Raw genomic sequence first — 23,011 nt, forward strand, 5'->3', positions numbered from 1 at the left:
AAGAGAAAGAGAGAGAGAGGAGGGAAAAGGAGAGGGAGAGGGAGAAAGAAAAAGAGAGAGAGAAAATTTGTGTGCCAGAGAAAGAGAGGGAAAGGGAGAGAAGAGAGAGAGAGAGAGAGAGAGAGAGAGAGAGAGAGAGAGAGAGAGAGAGAGAGAGAGCTCAAAAGCTGGAGTGCATACTCAGTACACAGGAAGCCCAGGTTCTATCTCTAGCACTGCCTGATCCTCCAAGCACCACCAAGAGCAATACCTGAGCACTGAGGCAGGAGAAACACAGGGGTACCATGGGGGTGTGGTCCCAAAGAAATGAAAACAAAAAGATCTAGGATGGGGTTTGAGGACTAGTCATTCCATCATCACAACCCTCCCTGCCAGATGATTCTAATGTGTAGAAGCACTAAACAGGGCTTGAGACTGACTGCATGGAAATCTTTTGGGGCTTGGCTACTACCCTTCCTCTACTTCCTCCCACCATAGCAGCTTAAAAGTAAGTAATTTGGGGGCTGGAGTGGTGGTACAGAGCGGTGGGGCATCTTGCCTACACTAGCCTTGGATGAACTGCGGTTCAATCCCCCGGCGTCCCATACGGTCCCCCAAGCCAGGAGTGATTTCTGAGCGCATAGCCAGGAGTAATCCTGAGTTTCACCGGGTGTGCCCCCACCCAAAAAACACTAAGTAATTTTGACTACAAGGACCACAGCACCCATGACAAGGCCCTGTCAGGGAATACAACTGGCTGTTATTTGCTAACTCTAACCTCTTCTGCTTCATGGCTTTGTTTTAGATTTTCTACTTCCTTTATGTTCTATAAAAAACCACTTGAAATGGTTTGTAGGACATCTCAAGAAAACAGGCAAATTAAATTAAATAGGCTCTAAATAGGCTTAACTTAATAATTACAGGTATTGAGGTGGGGAGACAGGGGCAGAGAAGAAATCTTCAACGGCTATGTTACAAGTGACTTCTATACATTTTTTTCTCTTTTATTTGGGGGGGGGGGTCACACCCAACAGCACTCAGGGGTTACTCCTGGCTCTATGCTCAGAAATCGCTCCTGGCAGGCTCAGGGGACTATATGGGAAGCCGAGATTCGAACCACCAACCTTCTGCATGGAAGGCAAATGCCTTACCTCCATGCTATCTATCCGGCCCCGACTTCTATACATTTAAAAACACTGAAACCACTCAAATAGGCAGCTTGCCAGCTCCAGCATCATATAATCCATGCATAAACCAAACTGAATACCCTCCTCCGGTATGGCCATTCTCCACAGGGAACCTTTGTAGGTATTCGTGTGAATATTGAAACAGACAGCAATCACACCTAAGCTGATTCTGCAAGAAGGCTTTTCAATCATTCTTCCTCCTCCCTAATGCATTTGTTCATAAATGCAAGTGAACACACAATACCCCTGACTTATATTTCCTCCACAAAGCCAACTCAGCAATTCATTGTTGGAGGTTGGCAGAAGCAAAACTTAGCAACACAACAGAAACAGTGTGAGAACACACAGAATTTATTCTTGTCATCAGTCATTTGACTTAACAGACATTGATTCTAATTGTAATTTAGCATTTTATAGCACCTCCAAACCAGGAATTTTCACTAACTTTTATCTCTTTCTGATCCTGGCATCAAGAACTATCTCTAGGGCTGGAGATATAGTATAGAAGGTAGCAAGCTCACCTTAAATGCCGTTAACTTGGATTTAATCCCTTGAACACCACAAGGAGTACAGAGGCAGAAGTAAACCTTGAGTACTACCAGGTGTGGCCCAAAAACAAAACAAAAATAAAATAAAATAAAAACCTAATACCAGACAGGCACTCATAAAACATTTCCCCAAAGTTATCGTTTTTCCCCACAATTTTGGGGTAGAGTTTCATATGTCTCATATCTAAACATTTTGGAGTTTTGTTTATGTGATTACACTTAATAAACTGTACACACAAAGTATTTAAATGATCACTGTATGTTAGGTGGTTTCTACTAAAAGGAAAAAGCTCAAGTGGTAGAGCACATGTTTAGCATGTGTACAAGGCCTTGTGTTATTCAATCCTGGACATTCCTTCTAAAAGCAGCCCCAGAGATCCCCCTCTATCTAAACCCCAGTATTAAAGTGTGGCTCCTACTTAAGAAAAAAAAGACACAGTCAACAAAGAGTGTTGAGTTTCAAAACTCCAACTACCTGGAAACTAATTTTGAAAATAGGAAGTGAAATAACCAAGATTGCATTGTTTAATATTTCACTCACTTTTAAGGTGAGGGAGGATCCCCATCAGAGCTTAGGGGCTCAAGGGGCACTCCCAGCAATACCTGCCCTGGTTATAGAGCCCAAATGATTTGTGCTCAGAACCCTAAGGCCACACTTGACTGTACCAAATAGAAGCCTACAGTGTTGATAACTGATTTCAGGGTTTTGCACATACAGGGAATGGATGCAGCCCTTTTGAGTTATTCCACAACCATAGTTCATACACATTTTAAATAAGAGATGCAGTCAAACAAAATGTTACTCAAATAAATGATTTTCTCTTCTGAAGATAGAAGTCTAGATCTTTCAAGGTTGTTTCTTTCTACAGTTGGGAACAACTTATTCAACAAAGTCATTCGGTGGTTTCCTTCAAGTCTGTTACTCCCCATGCTTTAACACATTTAGAAACCTTGCACTGACCTTGTCTTGGGTTTTGTTTGTTAAAAGAAGTACCTTTTTGTCATTTGAGTGTGTGTGTGTGTGTGTGTGTGTGTGTGTGTGTGTGTGTGTTTTGTGGTCACACCCGGCAGTGCTCAGGGGTTATTTCTGGCTCCAGGCTCAGAAATTGCTCCTGGCAGGCACGGGGGACCATATGGGGCACCGGGATTCGAACCGATGACCTCCTGCATGAAAGGCAAATGCCTTACCTCCATGCTATCTCTCCGGCCCCCCTTTTTGTCATTTGAGAGGACTCATCCATTATCTGTGATACTAATCCATCTCACTATTTAAAAGTTCTGTGTTTATGAAGTTGTGGACTGTGGTATTTCACTTTTGTTTATATTGCTGTCAAGAGCCAGTTACTAGAAAATGCTGTAAAACACGATCAAATTAGTACAACTTGAATTTTACCAAATATGGAAAATATTGTTTATCATTGAAAAGCACTAGGTTGGAAAGTCAATAACTTTGAGAAGATTGCTTAATGGCTCTGAACCTTTGTATCTTCATCCTTTTTTAAAAAAAAGTTGAGGGGATCTAATCCGATAAATTAGATGACAAGTCTGAGTGTGTTTTGGGAATTCCACTCTAATGTAAAGTAGTATGCATTCAGATTCAATTAGCTTGCTTGTTTCACACATGGGAACAGCTTCCTAGAATGCAGTACTTCCTTCTCTTCCTGCTAGCCTCTGAGAAAATGACTTTTCCCACCACACTGCCCCAGAAGCCATGAATCCAGCCTCCCTGGTTGGGTCACACAATCTTCATGCCCACTAGATGCCCCACCCTCAGCACATAGAAAACCCCAGAGCCTTTCTGACAGTCCCCCAAGCTTTTTTGTCCAACATCCTCTTTCTTCTGTTCCTGTTCCCCCAGCATCACACCTCATGGGGTAAGGGTGTCTGAAGGTGTCACTTCCTTTACAGTCTCTCCACTCAGCCATGTCCAGCCCACCCTCAGGTTTGGCTTGTGCACCACAAGTAAAACCTCTGTTACAAAATTTTTCATCTTCTTACTCTAAGCCAGGGTTTCTAAACCTTTTTCCAACTGTGGAACTTCCTGTGATCCATCCCTATCTTACCAATAGTCCCCATGGCACCCTATTTTTTACCCACTTTTCACCAGTCCCCTTTGGGATATCCTAGAGGCTTCAAGGAACTATGTGCCCCCCTGGGGAAAAACACTGCTCTAAACCACTTTCATAGCAAGCAAGGGTTTCATCTTCTCAGTGCTAGTGCAATTACAATGAAAGCAGATATGAAAGAAAAAGTTCTAGTCTTTGTCAAATCAGTAAAGGTTAAAATCTACCAAATGTGGCAAGAACCAAGAATCCTGGGAGATCTATGCTGTCTCCATAATTAAAAATAAAAATACTGAAAAATCACATTACATTGAGAAAATAAAGATCTTTAAAATCAGCTGTGATTAGATCAATAAAATGGACTAAAAATTACGATTACTTTTAACTGTAAAGGAAGGACCTGAGAGAAGAGTTTAGTGACTGAGAAAGCAGGCTTTGCATGCACATGGTCTTGAGTTCAAGCTTTTGGGTACCTATATACATTGGGCAGGAACTTGTCCACTCTGCTGTGAGACTCAGCACTGCAGGGAATTCTTGGCCAACAGAGCCAGCCTTACTGAAGGTATAAATTCTATCAATCTGCAACTAATAAAAGAGGCAAGTCCACATCCAGCAAGTGTGACTGACCCCCAGGGAGGACAAGTGGGACACTTTTCCATCATCCCAACAATAACAAAAGAGGAGTAGAAATAAAAGCAATAAAATTCCAAGGGAAACTAGCTTCCTGTGGTTACTCTGGGAGTAAAAGAAAATCCAGCCATAAAATAATAATAGAATTTTATCAATTAGGATGCTTTCTGCTACAAATAACAGAAACTCCAAATCAAACTAGCTTAAGGTAATGTGTTGACTCATAGCAAGCACAATGCTGCGTTGGTGTTCAAGGACAGCTCAATCCTGTTGTTCTGGCTCTTTTCTCTGAACCACCTCTTAGTTTTGGCCTCCTGGGAATATCAATTTCATCCTCTGATTGCAATTCCTGACCACAAAAACAAAAACAAAAAAAAAAGAGAGAGAGAGAAAGGAAAAAAAAAAAAAGAAAGAGATCATCTTCCTGTGTTTCTTCCTTGAAACAGAAGTATTTCCTCCAAATCTCCAGTGATCTTCCTATCACCTCTTGTTTCTGGATTATAATGACAAGAATGTTGGGTTCTGACTAAACCTAATTTTGAAACCAGTCACTGTCACAGGCAGTTATTATGGTTTTTTGTTTTTTTTTCATCTAGGGACCACAGAGATAGTGCACTCCATAAGGTGCATGTTTTGCATATGGCTGACCCGAATTTGATCCCTGACACCAATATGATCCCCTGAACTCCACCAGGAGTAATCCCTAAGTGCAGAGACAGGTCCTAAGCACTACCACATAGTCCCCAAAACAAAACAAAACAAACAAACAAAAAAAAAAATAATTAAGGGCCATCCTGGACCTGTGTCATTCTTCCAACCACAGGGGAATGCACAAAAAAAAAAAAAGGCAGGGATCAAACCCAGGACAGCCGCATGCAAGGCAAACGTCCTGAGCACTGGGGTATCTATCACTAAAATGAAATTAATTCAATTCTAATTATTTGTTTATTTCTAATTATTTATTTATCTAGTTTTTGCCGATTTATTGTTTTGGTGTGGTTATTGAAGTTGTTGTCTCCGTTCATATTTATTTATTTTTCTTCTTTTCTTTTCTTCCTTTATGTGATCTGCCATGTTTTTTTTATCAAGACTATGGCCTTTATGTGGTGCTTATCTTTATCACTGGATGTTTTATTTGGCACTTCTTTTTGTACTGTTGTGGTGTTCCACCTCCTTTACCCCCATCATCTCTCAAAAATAGGATGAGAGCTTCCAGAAGGACTCTGCCCATTTTCAGCATATTTGATTTTTCCTCCAGTTTATTACTTCTCTCTTCTTCAAACAAAACCACATAACTGGAACTATCTAGTCCCGCCTCCCAACTAGAGCGGGAAATAAGGGAGATACCAAGGCCAAACAGGTGTAGGACCACTAAGTAGTTAGCTAGGCTCAGAGGGGACCACTTATTCTGACAGCCCCGGGGGTGAGGGAGAAGGATATGGGAGGTAGGACGGGAACGGAGGTGGAAAAAGGGCAATTTGGTGATGGGAATTCCCCTGATTTTATGTTAATATGTACCTAAAATATTATTGTCAATGATATGTAGGCCACTATGATTAAAATAAAAATTATATTTAAAAAAAGGCAGGGATCGAACCCAGGTCAGCCGCATGCAAGGCAAATGTCCTGCGCACTGGGCTATCACTAAAATGGAATTAATTCAATTCTAATTATTTGCAATGATCACTTGGCATCAAACATGTCAGAATTATTTAATCCAACAGAACAAAAAAGGTCGTTTTTCTTAACAAAAGTGGATTAATAAGTGTTCTCTAAATATAATTTAACCTTAAAAAGAGAATCTTTTTTTTTTTTTTGTTTTGTTTTTTTTTTTTGTTTTTGGGCCACACCCGGCGGTGCTCAGGGGTTACTCCTGGCTGTCTGCTCAGAAATAGCTCCTGGCAGGCACAGGGGACCATATGGGACACCAGGATTCGAACCAACCACCTTTGGTCCTAGATTGGCTGCTTGCAAGGCAAACGCCACTGTGCTATCTCTCCGGGCCCTAAAAAGAGAATCTTTTATACTAAAAACAAACCAGAAGCTTTCAGACTTCTTTGTTCTCCTTTCTATGAATATGAAAAGGTAAACTAACCTCATTTATGTGTAAGTAAACAGGGACGCATATTAACACTTCTTGCTGAAGGTTGTACAGCTTTACACTGTTTTAGACTTGTTACTGAATTGAACTCAATTCTTGGCAGTCTTCGTAAGACAGCTGTACCCATAAAATCTAACCACAACCAACAAAATACAACAAATCCACATACTAAGTTTAGAAATCAGGATCTATTCATTTTTTCAGCCATGAAACATATGTGACAGATACAAAAATAGAGGACCTTTAAATAATGCCCTTATTTGAGTATCTCAAGATTCTATAGATTAAGACACTCAGATCTGATTAACCCTTAAAATATCTTAGGGAATTAAAAGGAAAAAGTAACAAATCACTATATATACCAAGGTTTCTAAATACTGGAGTTACCACAATGCCGAGAGGAAAAAAGAACTGGCAAATGAAGTGTAATAACACTACGATAACTCAAGTATGCAGAAATACCCAGAAAGAAACTAGAACATTAAATCTGATTAAGGTGTCACAGAAATTACCCAGCATTCAGTTTACCGTTTGAGAATAGCCAAATAAATGTATGACAAGTCTTTCTGCAAATCTTGCACTTCCAAAAGGAAATGTTGTAAGTGCTACTCAATCTGGAAGTTGCAATGTAGCTTGAGTTGCCAAAATGTGGAGTTTCGATGTTTTCTATGAGCAGTTTTATCTTCTCTGCACCAAGACCTAATTTATGAATTCAATTTCCTTAAATATAAAGCCCAGAATCCTCACTATAAATATGATAACCCAAAGAACAAAACTGCTCCATAATGAAACCTGCTGAATCTGTTTAATCTACTGTTTCAAACATGTCTTATGGTCAGCAAACCCTCCTACAAAAATTACTATCACTTTCTGAACCTGGACATTCTTTCTTTGCACTCTGACAACAAAGGGTAAATTATACTTATTTATGGTGTAAGTAAACAGTGATGCATATTACCACTTGCTGCTGATGGTTGTACAGCTTTACCTGTTTTAGGGTAAAGGGAATATTGGAGCTATTCATAAGATTGGGGTGGATGAAAACCCCTAATTTTATACACTATTGCTATGGGAAAACATATGGCTAAATCACTGGAATTATAAGTGGAAAAAATTACAACTACATTCCAATGATGTTGCATAAAAAGTACAGTGAAACTAATTGTTTAGTCTTTCCAAGTATTGACCATGTATCAGATTTTCCATTCATCTGGAGATAAGTGAAAGCTACAAAGGAAAAAAAAAAAAAAGCAACACTACATATAGTACAATTAACTAAAAACAAGTGATATAATTTTCCTTAGAGAAAGAGTTCTTAAAATAGTCCCCTGCCCCAAAAAATTATCTATGTAAACTACCAGAGAGTAACTAGACTGAAATTATATTTTGCTACTTTAATTATTTTCTAAGAAAAATTCTAAGTCACTTGTTTCATATTTCAGCTTATAGTACAATGTAAATTTTATCAGTAAGGAGTTCAGCTTATAGTAAAATGTAAAATTTATCTGTTTTCCTTGCAATTAATATGAATAAAAATATTTTATGGAAAGCTGGAGCAACAGTACTGAGTGCTTGCCTTGCAAGCAGCTGACTCAAGTTTAATCCCATAAGGTTCCTAACCCTCTCTTGGATGGATCCCTGAGTTCAGATGCAGAGTAAGGAGTAGAAAGCTGAGAGGACAGCCAGGTATGGTCCCAAAATTAACAAAAACGAACAAATGTATAGAGTATTATTCTATATGCCAAATTACTAAAGTCATAGTTTCCTCTTTCCTCAATTTCTATCTTACCCTTTCCTCATCTATCATTTATTTTTCTCTAGATCAGAGGTTCCCAAACTTGTTTCTTCTAACATCCACTTTTCAGAAAACAAAACAACAGAGGACCAGAGCGATAGCATAGCAGGTAGGGTGTTTGTCTTGTATGTGGCTGGCCTGGGTTTGATCCCGGTATCCTATTTGGTCCCCCATGCCCATTAGGAGTGATTCTTAAGCCAAGCAAAAAAAGAAAAATGAAAATAACAACTCAGGGTTTCTCTATAAATCTCTCTCCTTCATGCAAATGACCCAAGTTCCCTCCTTAGTGCACCCAATGCTGTTCCCACTCTCCTGTATTGCTTCAGTGCCCCCAGGGGGCAACATCATATATAGCTAAAAGGAAAGTGATCAGGGAAACTTAAATGTAGGGCCAGAGAGGCAGCTCAAGTGATAGAGCACAGGCTTTTGATGTGTCTAGCCCTAACTGGAGCCTGTCAGAACATGCTCTGTATCCTGAGAGCACTATCATGTATGGCAATGAGTAACTTCAGCCTCAAGCAAACCCAAAAATGGTTCCACAAAAGAAAAAAATAAAACGAGCAAACGTAACTTCAAACTCACAGTCCTCTTAATTTCATTATCACAAATCTTTTCTTCATCAAAACCAACATTAACACACATTAATACTACAAGAGTCTAGTAAAAATAAGGAGTATTTACTGTTCACTGCTGTAGAGGGATAGATGGATAATGTGAGTTCCTGCTAATGAGTACGGCTTAAACAAATAGATGGAGTATATGCAAGTCAAAAATTGAGGTAAAAATCAACAAAAATGTCACCAAAATAATTTTTTCCCAGTCAAAAGTAAAAAACTGGGCCAGAGAGATTGTACAATTGGTAAGAGTAGTTGCCTTGCACATGGCTGACCAGGGTTTGATCCCCAACATTCCATATGATTCCAAGTCTTCCAGTGGTGATTGACCGATGAATGCAGAACCAGGAATAAACCTCCAAGTATAGCCAGTGTGGCCCAAAATTCAAGGGAAAACAAATTTTATTGATGTTCATATCATCCTGACATGTAAAGACAACTGTTTACAAGTTGACAACTCTAGACTCTTCCAACACTTCTATAAACCAGTTATGCACAGCTTTATATATAACAATCCTCCAATAAATACTTAGGACATCCTCCAATAAATAAATGAACTCTGCTTTCTACCACTTTCTTGACTTGGCATTTAAGACAGAATACAATGGTATACCTGGGTTGCTCTAAACCACTTTCACTCTTAGAACTACAGATGCTGTCTGGAACAAAGAATTAGAACACTTCACACTAGTTTCTTTTTTCTTGGCCACAGGTAATTGTCACCTTAAACATCAAACACATAACAAACAAGTAAGAACAATATTCAAAGCCTAAATATACTATACAGGTTGGTCAGAATGCTACAGTGAATGTATCATCAAATACTTGATGATAATTATCCCTACTTCCAAATCCTAGTTGGAGGATTTGAGGTGTAGGGAAGTAGAAAACCTACACCACAGTGACAAGTGAGGTTTTTGTTTTTTTGTTTTTTGTCTTTTTGTTTTGTTTGCTTTATGGGCCACACCCTGTGACGCTCAGGGGTTACTCCCTGGCCATATGGGACATGCGGGGTGAGGGTGTGTGTGTCAAACCAAGGTCTGTCCTAGACGTGCAAGGCAAAGGCCCTACCACTGTGCTATCACTCCAGCCCCAAGTATTCTTTTTAACTAAGAAATGTATTGACTGGTTCTTTTATTCATGTGAGACATGTGAGATATTTTTCATTAGAGGCAAGCTTTGTGCCCTTTATTCATGGACCCAGATTTCTGTTGGGTATGGTATGAACAGAGGAGCCATTTCTTCAAGCACTCTGCTCTAAGCAAATCTCAAGCAATATTTTGGTGAATGTGGATTGGGCAAAGTCAAACCTAGCAATATTCAGAGGACTACATATGATGGGTGCAAAGGATTTGATCCAAAGTTGTAACCAATAAAGCCATATACAAGGCTCCCCATAAAAGAGCCTTACTCTCTGGACTAAGCAACAATTTTCATTTTTTTAAATGCTTATTCACTTATTCACTTTAGTTTTGAGGCCACACCCTGTGTGCTCTTAGAACCTATTCGAAGCCCTATGCTTGGGACTGCTCCTGGTAGTAACCCTATGTAGTACTGGAAATAGAACTCAGGCCTCCCATTATAAAGCATGTACTGGGGCCTGAGAGATAGCATGGAGGTAAGGCATTTGCCTTGCATGCAGAAGGACGGTGGTTCCAATCCCGGCATCCCATATGGTCCCCTGAGCCTGGCAGGAGCAATATCTGAGCATAGAGCCAGGAGTAACCCCTTTGCGCTGCCAGCTGTGACCCAAAAAACAAAGACAAAAAAAAGCATGTACTAAATTCACTGGGTTATCTCTCTGTCCCATAAGCAATGCTTCAAAGTGTTTCTCTGGAAATCTGCCCCCTCTTTTTTTTTTTTGGTTTTTGGGCTATACCTGGCAGTTGCAAGGGGTTACTCCTGGCTCTGTGCTCAGAAATTGCTCCTGGCAGACATGGGGAACCATATGGGATGCCAGGATTCAAAACGCTATTGGTCCTGGGTCCGCTACTTGAAAGGCAAATGCCCTACGGCTGTGCTATCTCTCTGGGCCCATGGAAATCTGCCTTCTTTAAGGAAACAAACAAAAAGTACCCACCAATATCACCTGAGGCTTCTACACCTCTCTGAATTTTCCCATCACCCTTCTCACCCACTTTTAGCAGACTAGATGTGGTGTAAAGGAGCTTTATAGCAGGGCTACAATCCCTACCCCCACATGCAAGGTAAATATGCCTACCTCCTGCATTGTCTCTCCTGCCTTTGCTTAGTCAATCTTGTTTGATCCCAGCAGTGCTCAGGGATCACTCTTGGCAGTGGGGGGTTGGAGGGGAAGGGACACACTCCAACAGACAGTAGTTATTGTCAAGAATGAGCCAGAGTTGGTTCCATGCAAGGCAAGAGCCATAATCCCTGTACTGTTTGTCCAGAATTTTTGACTAAACTTCCTATTACATTATTAAGGACCCATAACACAATGGAGTTTAAAAAAAGAAACAGTAATAACTACAAATTAGTTCTAAGGTAAATGCAGGGAAACAGAGGGTAGGGAATTCTTGACTCTTAGAAGTAGACGGAGCAATGTGTAGTTTTAAATATATGTATATATTTTCATATATTATATATGTTTTATATATGTATAGATATATACACATATATACAGTAAGCAGTAAATAGAAAAAAAAATCATAGTCAACAAGCTGAAAATACCTCTGCAATTGAAATGGTGGAAATTTACAATGTCAAATTCTTTCTCAGTTTCTGATTGATTCCAATGTACACTGGTAGCATTTAGCTATAATCTTCAGTTACTAATATAAAAACAACAACAGAAATAACCAATCACATGATCATTTGACTGATTCACTGTCCTCGGGCAAGCCTAGAGCAGGATTTCCACATTTGGCTATTCCAGTATTATTCATGCTAGCAGTTTGGTTTGGGCAGTCATGTGGGCAGGAAAATGCTTATGATGGTGATGTAAAAATAAGTTCAAATACAAGATATACTGTGACTGTGTATGTTTAACCCCTTAAAATCTATCAGTAAAATTAGGAACATGAAATTAGCCACTAAAGGCCAGGAGGAGAGCCCAACCACTGGACAGCTACAGTTCTTTTTGAATTGCTGTGGGGTCACACCCAGTGATGTGGGGAGTACAAGGGTCAGGGTCCAGACCTCACAGATGGAAGGAATGTGCTCTACCACTCCTGCCACACCCCAGTCTGGACTGCAAGAATTGGCATATACATCTGCCAATGACAGCAGAAAGCAGGAAAAAAACACGCATCCAGAAAAACTGTCATTCCATCTACCTCAGATAACCCTTTGTTGGACTCTAGGTTGAAGTTCAATTGTAGATTATGATATCAAAGATAGAAAGAGTCTCAACTACAGAATTGAACACTTTTCAGACTTTGCAACCAAATCCTCAGCCTATGTGTGAATATAGTCCATTACTCAACTATAGAACAACAACAAAAAAAAAAAAAGACTGAAACAGCTTCACTCTGGAAACAAAAGATATGACCAGAGTGTTCAGCCATATATATATATGTTCATCTTAGTCAAATATAAATTTAATTTAAAAAGATGAAATTGACTGATGAGGGGAACTTTTTAATACTTAGTTTATAAGAACACTGAGCCTGACAGTATGTAAGGCACTGAGATAAAAGTTCTGAAACTATGGAGATCTCATTATAAGATCTCTGTGGATATCTCATTATGTATCCAATAAAGATAATACTCTATGGTTTGTAACTCAGGAGTACAAACTCATACCAGATGAGCCAAAAAAAAAAAAAATGATTTCCTAAGACAGTCTTATAAAACTGCCTGCTTGAAATTTCCACAGCAAGCATATTGTTATCATTGCCCCTGTGGCTGAGAGCAAACAAGTGGCACTCATCTGTCACAAACAGCAAAAATGGTAAAAAGTAATTCTTCACTTTTTAGAAACAAATTTGGCTTAATATTTAGGAATGGCAGAGGCCTGAGATAGTACAGGGGAGGTGAGTCATTTGTTTTGCATGTGGCCAACTCCAGTTCAATGCTTGGCACCACATATGGCCCCCTGAGCACTGCCAGGAATGACCCCTGACCACAGAGGCAAGAATTACCTCTGAGCATCACTGGGCGTGGCCCCTAAAAGTTTTTATACTTGAGTGCAAGCCAAGTTTTTCAGACACAAGATTTATACTCGGGTCATACAGGTTATGATCCGCACACCAAATCAAATGCACATAGTCTCCAGTCGTCTTCTGCTGTCTGCTGGTGGGGTTGGTGCTTCAGCTCAAGTCCATAAGTCTCAGCTAAATTGAAGTGCATGCCACTGAACTATTTAACCCACAATATTCTGCGCTTTGTATAAGACCAAGAGCAGTGCTGATGATATCTGCGAACTCAGTGATGATGACAATATCTACGCTGATAACCTCACATCGGATACAGCTGAAACTGTTTGAACAGAGATGAGAAGGAGGAATCCAGTTTTGAAGGATTTTAACCTTTGTGATTTAGCTTGATTACCTATTAAGCTACAGTTTTCTGGGCCCAGAGAGATAGCACAGCGGCGTTTGCCTTGCAAGCAGCCAATCCAGCACCAAAGATGGTTGGTTCGAATCCCGGTGTCCCATATGGTCCCCCGTGCCTGCCAGGAGCTATTTCTGAGCAGACAGCCAGGAGTAACCCCTGAGCACCGCCGGGTGTGGCCCAAAAACTAAAAAAAAAAAAAAAAAAACACTACAGTTTTCTGCACTGCATTTAAACTTTTAAAGTTATTGTTGCTATTTTACAGTTTTTCTTTAGCAATGAATATTGAAAAACTAACCCACTGATTCCTCAATCGTAACTGTTTTGAGTATATATTTTTATTTTTGAAATTTACCAGTGGCTGATGCATTTTCCACCTTGGCTTATACTCAAGTCACTAAATTTTTCCCAGTTTTTAGAGTAAAATTGGGGGTTCAGATTATACTTAGATTGGCTTATATTCGAGTCAGATTATACTCAAGTATATAGGTGCTCACTTTAATTTTCTTCCCACCACTCCAGTATATTAAATAGTTTTAGTCAGATTATAAATTCTGTCTGAAGATCTCCGATGACTAGCTAATTATCTAAACACAACACCATATTTAGACAGAATAACAATAATTTTCATTCATTATTAAGTTATATTAGCAGAGATGAAGAAATACTCTACAAACCTCTTTAGCTCAGTTGTATGTAGTCATGGGTCCTTGGCTCCTAATCATTATGTGTAATAAGATAATGAATTTCTACCAAAAGGCTATCATTGAGTGTCACATACCTACTATTTGCCACATATATTAGCGCCAAAACATTTCACTGATAAAACTCTGAGGCTAGGACTAGCTTGGTGAAAGAGAAACTGCCTTGCAGGTATGAGGCCATAAGCTAGATCCCACATGATATGTCCCATCCAGGACATAGGTGGCACTGACACTTGCAATCCCCAAAGCCATAACAAAGTAAGTGGACATCTGGTACCAGTGGTAAAGCACCAGAATTAAAGTTGCTCTAGAGATCAACATATGAAAGGATTCTGACACAGCAAGCAGATGTGTCAACCCCAGTGAACATTATAAGCAAAGTGCATCAAGGGCATCCAGATAGGATAGGAAGAAGTCAAGCTCTCACTTTTTGCAGATGACACTATAATTAGAAAATCATAAAGACTCTATACCAAAAAGCTTCTAGGAACAATAGATTCATATAACAAAGTGGCAGGCTACAAAATTAACACACAAAAATCAATGGCCTTTTTATACACTAATAATGATTTAAAAAATGGGACATTAAAAAAAAAACAATTCCGGGGCCGGGAAGGTGGCGCTAGAGGTAAGGTGTCTGCCTTACAAGCGCTAGCCAAGGAACGGACCGCGGTTCGATCCCTGGCGTCCCATATGGTCCCCCCAAGCCAGGGGCGATTTCTGAGCACATAGCCAGGAATAACCCCTGAGCGTCAAACGGGTGTGGCCCAAAAAAAAAAAAAAACAAACAAACAAAAAAAAAAACAATTCCATTCACATTAGCGTCACAAAAACTCAAATATCTTGGAGTCAACTTAACTAAAGATGTGAAGGTCCTATACAAAGAAAACTACAAAACCTTGCTTCCAGAAATAAAAGAGGACACAAGAAAATGGAGACACATACCCTGCTCATGGATTGGGAGGATTAACATCATTAAAATGTCAATAGTCCCCAAAGCATTGTACAGATTTAATGTGATCCCTCTAAGCATACCCATGACATTCTTCAAAGAAGTAGATCAAACACTCCTGAAATTCATTTGTAACAATAAACACCTGCAAATAGCTAGAACAACCCTAGGGAAAAGGAATATGGGGCATCAATTTCCCCAACTTTAAATTGTATTAAAAAACTATAGTCACGGGGCCGGGCGGTGGCGCTAAAGGTAAGGTGCCTGCCTTGCCTGCGCTAGCCTTGGACGGACCGTGGTCCGATCCCCCAGTGTCCCATATGGTCCCCCAAGCCAGGAGCAACTTCTGAGCACATAGCCAGGAGTAAGCCCTGAGCGTTACCGGGTGTGGCCCAAAAAAAAAAAAAAAAAAAAAAAAAACAACTATAGTCACTTAAACAGCATGGCTATAAAATAAAGACAGACCCTCAGATCAGTGGAATAGACTTGAGTATTCAGAGAATGTTCCCCAGACATATAATCAATTAATCTTTAATAAAGGAGCAAGAACTGCAAAATGGAGCAAGGAAAACTCTTCAACAAGTGGTGTTGGCACAGTTGGTCAGCCACTTGCAAAAAAGTGAACTCAGACCTCCATCTAACACCAGGCACAAAGGTCAAATCTAAATAGATTAAAGACCATGACATCAGACCCAAAACCATAAGGTATATAGAACAACACTAGGTAAACACAACATTGAGATTAAAGACATCTTTAAGGAGGAAACATCAAACTATTCACCGAATAACCATCAGATAAGGGGCTAATATCTAAGATATACAGGGTACTGACAGAACTTTACAACAACAATAACAACAACAACAACAAAATCTAGCCCCATTAAAAAATGGGGAGAAGAAATGAACAGACACTTCCTCAAAGAAGAAATATAAATGGCACATGAAAAAATGCTCCATATCACTAATCATCAGGGAAATGCAAATTAAAACAACCACGAGGTACCATCTCATGCTACAGAGACTGGCACACATCACAAAGAACAATCAATGCGGGTGGGGATGTGGGGAGAAAGAAACTCTCATTCATTGCTGGTGGGAATGCCATCTAGTCCAGCCTTTATAAAAAAAAAAAAAAAAACCAATAAGAAGATTCCTTAAAAAACTGGAAATTGAGCTTCCATATGATCCAGCTATAACACTCCTAGGAATATACCCTAGGAACACAAAAACACAATTAAAAAATCCCTTTCTCACACCTATATTCATTGCAGCACTATTTACAATAGCCAGACTCTGGAAACAATCAAGATGCCCTTCAACAGAAGAATAGCTAAAGAAACTGTGGTATATATACACAATGGAATATTATGCAGCCATCAGGAGAGATGAAGTCATAAAATTTTCCTATACATGGAAACTATTATGCTGAGTGAAATAAGCAGAAAGGGGGTAAGAGGTGGGGAGAAAAAAAAAGAGAAAGAGAGAGTGAGAGAGAGAGAGGAAGAGAGAGAATAATAATCTCACTGATATATGAGGTTAAAAAAATAAAAGACTATTGTAATAATGCCCAGAGATGAGGGCCAGAAGGACCGGCTCATGATTTGAAGCTCACCACAAAGAGTGGTGAGTGCAGTTAGAAAAATAACTACACTAATAACTACCATGACAACGTTAATGAGTGAGAGAAGTAGAATGCCTGTCTCAAACACAGGCAGGGGGAGGGAGAGGAGGAAGATAGGGGGCATTGGTGGTGGGAATGTTGCACTGGTGAAGGGAGGTATTCTTTGTATGACTAATACCCAACTACAATCATGTTTGTAATCAGTGTTTAAATACATTATTGAAAAAATAACCAAAGTATGTAATACTGAGTATTCAGACATCCAACCAAATATGCATACATTAACAACAAAGTAAAAAGAAGAACAGAGGCTCAGAGAAGTAATTTGTTAAGGAAGCAAGTAATAGAGTTAGTTAGTAGTGGAGTGGGAGTACTTTTCCATGTTTTAAGGACCTAAGATTTAAGCTCTCTTCATTAAACTATCACCTATGCCACAAATGAAATTCTGTGATTCAAGTGGCAATATTAGGGGTGCATCCTGGAGGGAACTAATTCCAAGCACAAAAGATTTGGATGAACCAGTTTCCAGGAATAGCACTAAAAGTTGAATAGAGCAGTAAGTCATATGTGGATGCATTCTAGGTATATCTAAATATTAGGTATGTTTGGTATAGACATTCCACAAGAATCTTTTTTCTAGACTAATCTGAAATACAGATAACCATCCTGACATTTGTTGAATCTAAAAAGCCTCCATCGTTGCCAGTCTATTTTATATCAAAACTGGGGTCCAGAGAAATGGAAGAGTGGTAGAGTGTTGCCTTGCACACGGCTGACCTAGGATGGTTCCCCCAAGCCAGAAGAGCAAGCGGATAGCCAGGAATAACGCCTGAGTGTCACTGGGTATGGCCAAAAAACCCAATAAACAAACAAATAAACAAACAAACTGATCCTCTCCCCCCAAAAACACAGTCTTCATTTTCAGGTTACAGTACTTAAAGATGTTGATGAAGCACTTAATGAACTCATGATATTCTGAAACATCTCTTGGTTACATTTCACCATTTTGAAGTGAAGCAACTCATTCTAGAGGCCCCCCAAATTTCTAGGCCAGTACATATTTATGGTTTCCTTATCACATCAGGAATGCCGGCAAATTCAAGTGCGATGAGCCAGAAAATGGCTTTAAACTTCTCATCATTTCTAGTAGTGTCCTGTAGGAGTAAGTCTCTCCCCAAAAGACACCATAATTTTCTTGAAGCTAAGAACGATTAAAGCATAAGTCAAATCATTATGGCAACTGCTCAGAGTGGAGTGCCCCCTATAACCAGAAATTACTGAGTTTTCATCCCTAATGAATAATACTTCCTCTTAAAATCTATTATTTCCTGATTTTAATGTACCCAGGCAAAAATAATTGTGCCACAGAATACTACTGGGGCCTAAGAGGAAAAATAACAACACACCAAACAATTCCAAACTAATTATATAAGTAACACAAAAGAATCTCCAAGGGTACTATCTATACTAATGTCTAAGCAATTCTTACTAGGTAATCTAAATAAAAAGAAAAAGCTATAATTACTTAGTAAAATATACAATGAAGAATATACATGTTAAAGAATTACACTTAAACAAGATACAAAGAAAATATACATATCCCTTTCCCTTTGTTAAAAGTAATGACTGATGAGTATATGAATTCTGGGGAGAGGTGCAAGAGGCAACTGCTTGCTACTAAGAGTGAAGCCAATCCTGTGTCATCAAAATTGAACATCTTCTCCACTGCAAGATACAGACTGTGACAGAAATGTGGCCTCAGGAAATATATTGATTCTACAGAAAATCAAGATGGAACCAAGGCTCTTTATGATCATCTGAAGTACTATCAGTGGGAAGATGCACTTCTTGGCCATTTGAAGGATATCTTTAAAATGCATGTAAATTTCTGGGCCATGTACAAAACAAATATTCTACCTGCTGTATTATTTATCTAGGCCCATATTTTAATGTTTTAAAATTAATTTATTTTAATACTTAATATCTGGGGCTAGACATATAGTACAGTGAGTAGGGACAACCAACCCAGGTTCAATCTCCAGCATTCCACAAGGTCCCTGAAGCACTACTCAGGAGTGACACCTTGAGCAGAATGAGGGGTAAGCCCTGAGCTGGTATAGCCTGAAAAAAAAAAAAAAACGGGGCCGGAGAGATGGCATGGAGGTAAGGCATTTGCCTTGCATGAAGAAGGTCGGTGGTTCAAATCCTGGCATCCCATATGGTCCCCTGAGCTTGCCAGGAGCAATTTCTGAGTGTAGAGCCAGAAGAAACCCCTGAGCACTGCTGGGTATGACAGGAAGGAAGGAAGGAAGGAAGGGAGGGAGGGAGGGAGGGGGAGGGAGGAGGGAGGGAGGGAGGGAGGGAGGGAGGGAGGGAGGGAGGGAGGGAGGGAGGGAGGGAAAAAGACAGAAAAAGGAAGAAAGAAAGAAAGGAAGGAAGAAAGGAAGAAAGGAAGGAAGAAGAAGAAGGAAGGAAGGAAGGAAGGAAGGAAGGAAGGAAGGAAGGAAGGAAGGAAGGAAGGAAGGAGGAAGGAAGGAAGGAAGGAAGGAAGGAAGGAAGGAAGGAAGGAAGGAAGGAAGGAAGGAAGGAAAGGTATGCGAATTTTTTCCAACCAGAGATGAAGGCTTTATAAAACTTTTCTCTGACTGTAGTTCAGTTCAAAAAGAATCTAAATAAACTACAGTGGAAATCATTAAAAATGATCATAAAATATTAAAATATGGGACTAGAGCAATAGTACAGCAGGTGGAATATTTGTTTTGCACACGGCCAACCTGAGTTCAATCCCCAGCATCTCATATGGTCCCCTAGCACCACCAGGAGTGATTCCTGAGCACAGAGCCAGGAGTAAACCCTAAACATCACCAGTGTGGCCCAAAACCAAACAAAAAAATGTTAAAATCTGACCCACCTATGAGACTATTTTGTGACATTACTGAGGTTTCAAACACTGAGTTCTCTTTATTGTTCCACAGTTTCATTAAAAGACATGTTGTTGAATAAGAATAGACCGTTTGAGAGCTGCTTCTGGGCTTGCAAACAGGGAATAAACACTAAGCCCCACCCTCTTTTTTAAATCAGTGTATATCAGTCAGGAAAATATAACCATTTCCGGTATTCATAAGAGAAAGACTTTAATACAAGGAACTGCTTATATATTGTTATGAAACTGCTAAGAGACAAACGAGATAAACTTTAGGTGTAGCAATAGCAGGAAACCACTACCACCCCTTTGGCAGGAGCTAATATTACTAACTAAAGGCTGAGATGCCTGACAAGAGAAGAAAGACAGTGGGTCTATCTAGTGGGGCAGGTGCACAGAAAAAGGTTTTTTTTGTGCATAGTACCCCTTCATTAACAATAGTGCAAACCACAGTGTGAAAAAAAGGAGAGAGAGAGAGAGAGAGAGAGAGAGAGAGAGAGAGAGAGAGAGAGAGAGAGAGAGAGAGAGAGAGAGAGAGAGGCAAAATGCCTGCCCCAGAGATAAACAAGGGTGGGAGGAAGGAGGGAAATTGAAGACATTGGTGGTGGGAAAAGTGCACTGAAGGGTAGTATAAATTCTATGACAGAAAATCATGAACAATTTTGGAACCACAGTGCTTAAATAATTATTTTAAAAAGAAAAAGAAAAAGGTTATTTCTGCTGGAGAAACCAGCTGAGACAGAAAAGGAGAAGGGATACTCTAGTTTCATCATTTCTCCACCCTCCAATCTGCCAAAGCCTCTGACTGGCTGAATTCTGTCTGTAATTAGCTAGCCCAGAATCCTAGGCAGGGAAAAAGAAAGGAAAAGCTGTGAGGGGAAAAACTGACCTTGGTTACCATTATATTAGCCCTTAGCTGCAAGAGTAGTGTAAAGCACTCAGATCTGGGGTTTATTGGTTTATAACCAATAGATACTGCTACAGCCCATCAAATCAGTAGATGAGCTGACAGCGGTTGAGATAAACCAAGAATCAAGTGTACAATAATATGAATTGTTTCCAATGAATTCTTTGAAGAAAACATTTCTACCATGAACTTGGGATCCTGGAGGAGAGAGCAAGTACCTGTATAGGACACCCCCACCCCCCACCCTCTACTCACTATGTCCTGATCCTGAAGGGAACTACACATTTGGCAACTTATCTAGGAATGCAGCAGGATGCCCAGCTGGAGCTGACCAGCAATTCTGGCCTTATTATCTTCGCAGTCTACTCGGCAATTCAGGGCAGGACGACCAGCTGAACTGGGAGTGTCATACGCTGGCAAGTTAGGAGCCAGAATTTCCAAAAAAAAAAGTTCGTCAGTGAGTCACAGATGGTGTCAAGCCATGAAGAACTATATAGCTTCAGCTACTGACAGTGACTCCAACCTTTCTGCTCATCTCATGTGCCAGCTTCGATCACATACAGTGCAGCTTCCTTAGTTATTTATAATCCCTCCTAACTCAAGGGAGACTGTGAGTACCACAGGATGTGGGATACCTTTTGAGCTTATGAGAAGCCTACAATTACCCATATAATAAAGCATTGTCTCATCCACATATCCAACTCTGCTCTTCACAAGTCCTCAATACCCTCAGAAATGCTTCCACCATGATTCACTCAGATATTCCTTGTTTAAACTTTGTTTGGTTGGTTGGTTTTGATTTTGGGGCCACACCCAACAGCGCTTAGGGGTTACTCCTGGCTGTGCTCAGAAATCGCTCCTGACAGGCCCAGGGGACCATATGGGATGTCCAGAATTGAACCCAGGTCCATCCTGGATTGGCCGAATGCAAGGCAAACGCCCTACTGCTATGCTATCTCTCCAGCCCCTTGTTGAAGCATTTTTTTTTTTTTTTTTTTTGGTTTTTGGGCCACACCCGGTAACGCTCAGGGGTTACTCCTGGCTATGCGCTCAGAAGTCGCTCCTGGCTTGGGGGACCATATGGGACGCCGGGGGATCGAACCGAGGTCCGTCTCCTAGGCTAGCGCAGGTAAGGCAGGCACCTTACCTCCAGCGCCACCGCCCGGCCCTTGTTGAAGCATTTTTAACTCCTGGCAGTGTAAGAAAAATCTGTAACACCACTTTCTTTGTCCTTTCATAATTGAAAATAAATATTATTAAAGGTGGCATTTAATTATTCTTGTGTCACAGAAGTTTTGCCTTCCCAATTAGTCTTAGGAAAATAATTTAACACAGTACAAAACTGATTGAGCAGTTCAATACTTGTTTATAGGAATGAATTAAAGATAAGTCTTTTTAGGAGGAGCCTCATCTGTTACTTACAGCACTTCTTTTAAAACCTCCCTCCTATTTCCTATGCATAGCGTAAGTACTCAAAACTGACATTGATTAATTACCTCTGATTACACTCAAGATCACTATTTCCAAACTGATCCTATTAGAAAGCATCATCATGGCAAATTAAGTTTCATATCTGGATAGCTCTAGGTGGTAAACATAACAAAGAACCTATAATATAAACACTAGAATTTTTCAATTATTAAGGAAAAAAAAACCCAAAAGATAGAACCAAGCATACATAAAATAGGTTTTTCAGTTTAGAATGGATGGAAGACAATGCAATCTTTAAGAAAGAAATGAACAGTGGAACCAGAGAGATGCTACAAGTAGGAAGGGCTCTTGCCTTGTACACTGACACTGGGCTGACCCAGGTAAGATCCCTGACACCCCATATGCTACCCTGAACCCTGCCAGGAGTAACACCTGAGCACAGATTCAGAAGTAAGCCCCAAGCACTATCAAGACATATCTGGCAGTTTTTCAACAAATCAAAGAAGGAAAGAAAGGAACAGAATCAAAGGTTTTGTATCATTCTCTCAGTTTTAATAATACTCTAATGTCTAAATTCCCATGTCAAGAGTCTGGATATTGGGGCTGGAGTGATAATACAGTGAGTAGGGCACTTGACTTGCATAGGGCCAACCCAGGTTCAATTCCCAGCATCCCAAATGGTTCTCTGAACCTACCAGAAGTGATTCCTGAATGCACAATCAGGTGTGCCCCCCCCCAAAATATAGTTTGTGTATTTTTAACTTCTGATTTTTAATATATCGTCATCATCATTATTATAGTTTAGACATGTCTACAATAATGCTAATGTTGTGGTTTTAGTGCACAGTTTCTGCATATTGCCATCGAAATGTCATTCATCAGCATCCTCATGCTGCATCTGAGTTCTCTTCATTCCACTATCCATCCATAACCTCTCCCCAGAAAAGCTCGATTTAAGGGCCAGAGCAATAGTACAATAGGTAGGCCCTTACATTATACACAGCCAAATCTGAGTTCGAGTATCAGTACCCAATATAGTAC

The 23,011-nt window shown here is 40.0% G+C and overlaps 1 protein-coding gene and 1 non-coding gene across 2 annotated transcripts in view; both read right to left on the bottom strand.

Moving 5' to 3' along the window:
• Positions 1-23,011, bottom strand: part of RAB8B (RAB8B, member RAS oncogene family) — an 87,404-nt gene that overhangs the window by 27,776 nt on the left and 36,617 nt on the right. The gene's annotated exons all lie outside the window — the stretch shown is intronic.
• LOC126010248 (small nucleolar RNA SNORA11) lies at positions 10,065-10,187 on the bottom strand. The gene has a single exon (XR_007496350.1). It is a non-coding gene; the product is annotated as a small nucleolar RNA SNORA11 (small nucleolar RNA).

This window comes from Suncus etruscus, chromosome 5 (genome assembly GCF_024139225.1).
Source record: "Suncus etruscus isolate mSunEtr1 chromosome 5, mSunEtr1.pri.cur, whole genome shotgun sequence".
Taxonomy (NCBI): domain Eukaryota; kingdom Metazoa; phylum Chordata; class Mammalia; order Eulipotyphla; family Soricidae; genus Suncus; species Suncus etruscus.